Source organism: Chrysochloris asiatica, unplaced genomic scaffold (genome assembly GCF_000296735.1).
Source record: "Chrysochloris asiatica unplaced genomic scaffold, ChrAsi1.0 scaffold00001, whole genome shotgun sequence".
In the NCBI taxonomy this organism is placed as follows: domain Eukaryota; kingdom Metazoa; phylum Chordata; class Mammalia; order Afrosoricida; family Chrysochloridae; genus Chrysochloris; species Chrysochloris asiatica.
Genome location: NW_006408519.1, coordinates 37221216 through 37227922, shown reverse-complemented (window position 1 = coordinate 37227922; position 6707 = coordinate 37221216).

Below are 6707 nucleotides of genomic sequence, written 5' to 3'. Positions count from 1 at the left end.
CTAGTCCTCTGTGGCTATGTCACTGACTCTGGTCCCAAGAGTCCCCAGGTCTTGCCACACTGCTGGCCAACCAGGTCTTCACCCAGGTTCACAGAAGTCTATTGTATGTTGTAGGGCTTAGCTCACTGCTTCATTGCTGTTTTTCCCTCACTTCCCCTTATCAGTGTCGAGTGTGGTCAACAATCACAGTGTATATTCCCGTTGAGTCTTAGTCTTAGAAGGGGTTTGCACTGAGGGGACCTGACCACTTGCCTTGATGTTTCCTGGGCAAGCTTGTTGCTTGTTCTTGTAGTAACAATCGGTCTGCCTATGTTGTTTTATATTTTTCCTGTAGGTCTTTCTTTGAAGAAGTATCTTCTGTTCTTCTAGCCACTCCAGGTTAGTTTGCTTGTCCTTTCAAGTGGGAATTTCCCATCTTTGGAGATCTGGATGTGGTTCAGGCTTCCACCCATAGTCTTATGTATTGCAGAGGCTCCACAGGAAGCCTCTTTCACTGTGCACATTATAGCCCCATTTTTAGGTATTCCAATCAGTTATAGGCAGAAGACGGACTTACAAGCTTTCTATGGTGATGCTTTTCACTATTCCTTTCTCTCCCCCTCTCCAGTGTCTATTTTATAATATAATGCATGTGGCCTTAATACTTAATGAGTGTTTTTGGTAAATTTTTTTTAATGAATTCTAATTTCTTACAGGTAGAGGTGATCAAGATGTGGGCTTCCCTTTTCACTCTTCTTATTGCTTAACTCAGAGTAACTTTTACAAATGTTGTTTGCCTCCCTGGTGTATGATAGTTGGTATAGGTTCTTTCCTGTATTTTGGCATTTCATAGGGTGTGATTGTAGGTTGACTATATGACTGCAATTGCTGTCTATTCTTGGGTACTACAGGGAGATAAAGAGTCTTCCATATGTCAACGTGGGAATAAAAGACAACAAAATAGCAACAGCAAATAAATATGGAAAAAGAACCAAGAGAAAGAAAAAAGAAATAAAACCACCAAAAAGCAACAAAAACAAAAACAAAAAGTAGATTGGATGCTGTAGTCTATAATCATAGAAAAGAGAGAGAAGTGAGAAAAGAAACAGAAAAAAGATCTCTAGCCTAATATGAATATGATTTTAATATCCTCTTTCAGCTTCTTGCCTTCAAGACCACCTGATAAATTTTAAGATGCCACTGTTGGTTGTTATGCTGTAGTTCAGGATTTAATTTTTGACCTGTTTTGTTTTTAAACTCTTTCTCCCTTTCCACATCCCTAGTTCTGGCCTTTTCCTTGTTAATAAACAGTTCAGGGCTGGCTACTGAGCTGCCTGTTTCTGCAAATGCTGAGAGTATCTGTGCACATGTGTGGCAGAAGAACCCACCAGTGGTGGGGGTGGGGGTATCCACTCGCTCAGGCACCCCCTTTAGTCACCACATGGAGGTGAGCAACAAGTGGGGTCCAATGAACAGATACAAAAAAAAAAAAATCAGAACTAAACAAATCCGACAAAGTATTTTGTCAACCTTTGCTCTGAGGTTCCTGTAGCATTATTCTGTGGTGGATCTGCGTGGTCCACTGCTTGGTCTTGCCATTTGATCTCGCCCAAGTTGTTGGCTCTGGACCACTGAGCCTGGCAGATTCTAAAGTATGGGATTTTTTACTTCTGCTACAAGTTCCACTAGTTATAAGCCTTCAAACTTTTTAAGTGTTCCTAGATATGTGGTTCATAGTTTTGGAGCTCTGCCCTGAACCCACTTCATCTGGTATTCTGTGGTATTGCTGACGGAAAACTTCACTGTACCTCTACCCTATCTGCCGCCATTAAGCTCCGCCTCTCTCCAAAGTCATGATTTTATGGGAACAGATCACTGAGTCTTTTCCCCATGCAGTGACTGGTGGGTTTGAACTGCTGACTTTTCAGTTAGCAGCTGAACATTTCATCATTGTGCCACTAGGACTATGTATAGAATGTTAGAGCCTTTCCTTGATAAATCCATGATACAGTGCTTAAAGGACAGTTGGAAGAAAGAAGAAATTCTTCTGCAAATACATAATATTTTGTCAACTGTTGGATCAACATTTAAGTGCAATCAATAAAATATACTTACACAGAGTTGATATTCTACAAGTTAAACACTTTTGAATGTTGATTTATTATTTAATATTAAAACATGAGTTTTTGTTCATACTCAAAAATAGAAATTTCACAAATATTTCATGACTGTGTAAATTCAATGAAGGTACTTCCCCAATGGCTGGATGCTTGGTTTGCTACAAATAACTTACATTTTATACTCAGAATTATTGCCTACATACCTAGATAGGCCAATTGGAACAAGCCAAGTTAAGTAAATTCTAATTATTTTTTCATAAAGCAATGGATTAAGTGAATATTACTACTTGACTCATCCAGGGGAACGGACCTGAAAATTAGATTTTCAAGAAACTTGGGCTTCTTTCAAACAATGGGCCAATTGTCCCACTTGAATTAACTTCTTTAGAATCATTCTAGACAGGAAAAGGGAGGAGGCTTTGGTCTGCCCAGAGCAGGGCTCACAACCAACTAGCTGTGCTACAAGCTTCCATAGAGGATGTGAAAGATACTGGGACTTAGCGGGGAACAAATCTGAATTATTTTGACTTCAGGATTGATAGCACACATGCCCTAGGAAAATCCCTTACCCTCAAAAGTTATTAAAAATATCCAATATTATCCAGTCCAAGTGCTAGCATTATTTCATCTGCATTTTAAAATAAACTTGACTGATAAGATAAACATTATTCCAGAAGAAACTGATGCTCAGACATTTTCCACACTCACTCTTTTGGTCAGTGTCTGTACCTGAGCATCAGAAGGGAGGCCTTCTCTTTCCTAATTCATTCATAAACATGGTGTGGCACTGCCAGATAAGCATTGGACCATAAGGTCAGTTTGAACTGCAAGATTCGTGGTTCAAACTCACCAGCCACTCCTCAGAAACCCTATACAAGGTTGCGATGAGTGGGAAATGATTCCATGGCACTTAACAACAATAACATATGTAAATATAAAATTGTATCACTATTTGCAATAATCTGATCTAGGATAAGGAAGGCCCTGGAATGTTATATGGTGATTTCACTGATCCAATGTGTGCTCTACTAATCTTCAAATTCTTGAATTTCAAGCCATTGCTGTGTAGTTAACAATTAGGAAAACTCAGTGAAGTATGGCCTCACAGAGGGAGAAAGCTCTTTTCAGAGTGTCTTTTAGATTATACAACATTCCCTTCCCTTAATGAAAGCAGTGATGTAAGCCTCCCATTATTCAAACATGGGCTGAATAATAATAAGGCCCTGGTTGGAACTCTTCAATAGGGAAAAATCCTTGGAGGGATTTACAAGTCTTTGCTTTTAAATGTGTTCTACCTCTTCTCTTGGAGAGCACACTCTTGAGACTTGATTTGACTCCTTTGATGCACAATATTTCCTTTTGTGTTCTAGTCAGATTTGCTAAGGAATCTTGGCTGTCTCTAACCTAAAAGGTAGTGAGTTACAGAATTATCCAAAATAGAGACGGAGAATATCTGCAAGGCTATTGCCTTCGTCCTGTGGGGATGTAGGCTGGATTCCATCCTATAATATGTTCCTCGTGTAGTCGAATCTGATTTCAGTGGTGGGTGTAACCAGAGACCTTTGCCCCCAAATTCATTGCAAGCGGCTGTGGACAACAAAGGCCATTCGATGACTGACAAGGAGTTCTCCTGGAATGAGTGTAATCCAAAACCCATCACAGTGTTTTATTAGAACCAGGGAAGGTGACACAAGTCTTGGTCATGACTCCAAAGAAGTTAAAGAAAACCCACACACTCCAGGAACTGTTGCAAAACTATTGCCAGCACCAAAGGCTCACATTATCTATTTCTGTCTATCTATCTATCTATCTATCTATCTATCTATCTATCTATCTATCTATATCTATCTACCTACCTACCTACATACTATCTATTTATCCTTCTAGCTAGGGTCTTGTAGGATAATCACTGGACTTCTAACCTCACGGTCAGCAGTTCAAACCCACAAACTGCCTCTCAGAAACCCACACTGGGTAGCTATGACTTAAGACAGACTTGATGGTATATAACAATAACATCTTCCACCTACTTAGAGTCCTGATGTGGTGCTGTGGGTAGTGTGCTAGACTACAAGATCAGTTTGAACCACAAAGTTGGCAGTTCAAGCTCACTAGACACTCCTCGGAAATCCTATACAAGGTTGATATGAGTTGGAACCAACTCCGTGGCACTTAATAACAATTACCTACCTACCTACCTATTCATCTAGCTATAGAACCCTGGTAGCACAGTGGGTTATGCATTGGGCTATTAACTACAAAGTCTGCAGTTAAAATCTACCAGCTGCTTTGAGGAAGGAAGATGGGGTTTTCTGCTCCTGTAAAGACTTACAGCCTCAAAAAACTTATACAGTGTCACTATGATTCAAAACTGACTACATGGCACACAACCACCATCTACCTGTATATCTGTGTATGTGTCTGTCTATCATCTTTATGACTGAGGACTGAAAACAGCACTAGTATTGCTGAGTTTGGGCCACTTACTTTGACTATTTTTAAATTTCCAACTCTACTGGAAAATGTGATCACAGACATCTTATGGGAACAGTAGAATTTAGGCTTAGTTTAACTTGCTTGTCTCTGGCAATATCCATTTCTTTCTTTTTTTCTTAAAGGAGTCATAAGATGTAGACACAAACCATGCTTTTAATTGTTATGCTACCTAAGGAGCTCTGGTAGCGTCGTGGTTACAAGCCGGGCTGCTAACTACAAGGTCAACAGTTCAAAACTACTAAGCTGTTCCACAGGAGAAAGACGAGGCTTTCTGTTCCCATAAAGATTTATGACCTTTGAAACCCCATGCAGGGTCAAAACTGACTCCATGGCACATAACCACCACCACCACCCCTCAGGAAAAATTTGTAACTTCTGTGAAGTCAATGGGTTCTGGAATAACTGTTATTATCCTGAACACTCTGGTATGTTAACCATAATCAGTCCCATTTTACAGGCAAAACAAAGACAGAGTACTGAGAAAAGTTCCATATGTGGCTCAAACAGACTTAGTAGTCATGAGAGCCAGGCTCTGTAATCTCCTTACAGAGAGATGGGGCCATGCCAGTACACTGTACAATGTCTCCTTGTCTAGAAATATCCTCTGTAGATTATGCTGCTAATAGGGTACACACCTATTAGTCCTTCACTGGTCAAGGAGTCCTCATGGTGCATCAGTTAAGCATTTGGCTGTTAATTAAACAGAGGTTCAAGCCCATGGGGGATTGATAATGGCAGTCTGCTTCTGTACAAACTTCTTGTTGTTGTTAAGTGCCAGCTAGTCAATTCTGACTCACAGCAACCCTGAATATGGCTTACAAGGAGTGGCTTGTGGGTTTGAACCACTAACCTTATGGTTAGCAGTCCAGTGCTGATTCTACAGCACTATTGTTGTTGGTGTTAAGTACTGTGGAGTCGGTTCTGACTCATAGCGACCCTGCACAGGGTTTCCGAGGCTATAAATCTTTACGGGAGCAGAAAGCCTCATCTTTCTCCCACAGAACAGCTGGTAGTTTCGAACTGCCAACCCTGAGGTTAGCAGCCCTATTCGTAACCACTACGCTACCAGAGCTCCTTCTACAACACTATAAGCATTGGAAATCCTAATGGGAACATAGGTCTGCTATGACTTAGAATCGACTTGATGACAACAGATTCTCAAATCCTTCTCTGGCCATGTTATGTCACTTACTGTTATCTTCTGTCAAGTCTGTTCTGACTCATAGCGACCCCTCTATAGGGTTTCTGGGGTTGTAAATCTCTATGGGAGCAGAAAACCTCATCTTTCTCCCTTGGAGCAGCTGGTAAATTTGAACCATCAACTGTGCATTTAACAGCCCAACCTGTAATCCACTATGCCACCAGGGTTCTTTTGTACTGTCACTGTTGTTGTTGTGTTTAGTGTGGTCCAATCAATTCTGACTCATAGTGACCCTGTATAGGGCTTCTAAGTGGGTTTGAACTGCTGACCTTGTGGTTTGAAGTTCAGTACTTATCCTACAGTGTCACAGCAGAAGTCACTCAGTGGCACAAAAGATTTGTTCTTGGCTATTAACGTGTAAACTAGAAGTCTGAACCCATCTCAAGGCACTGTGGAAGAAACACCGGTGATCTGCTTCCATAAAGTTTACAGCTAATGTGTGCTTGTGGCTAGGAGGCAGGGTTGCAGAATGTGTCCTTTGGTTGTTTAAATGATTATATACTCCTGAGTGTTTTGTGAACATCCAAAAAATAAAGGAAATAGAAGCAAATACTGTTAAATGGTGTTGCACGGAGGAGATTGTAATCATTGCAATGAAATGATGAGTGTAAAACCGATGTTCTCCCATGTAAACTATCACTCAATTCACAATAAAAACTTTATATAATATATATATATATATATATATATTAAAGCTAAGAAAACCCTATGGCACTTGTTATACTTCATAACCCATAACCCATGGGGCATCCTGAGTGGAATAGACTTGATGATAATAGGTTTTGTCTTTTCTGTTTTGACCAAAATATTTATTACATGTTTGAAGAACATTTAAACACAAATCTTTTATTGATATAAAACAAACTAGCTTAATTCAGAGCTAGAATTTGATTTTTTAATAGTATGTATAT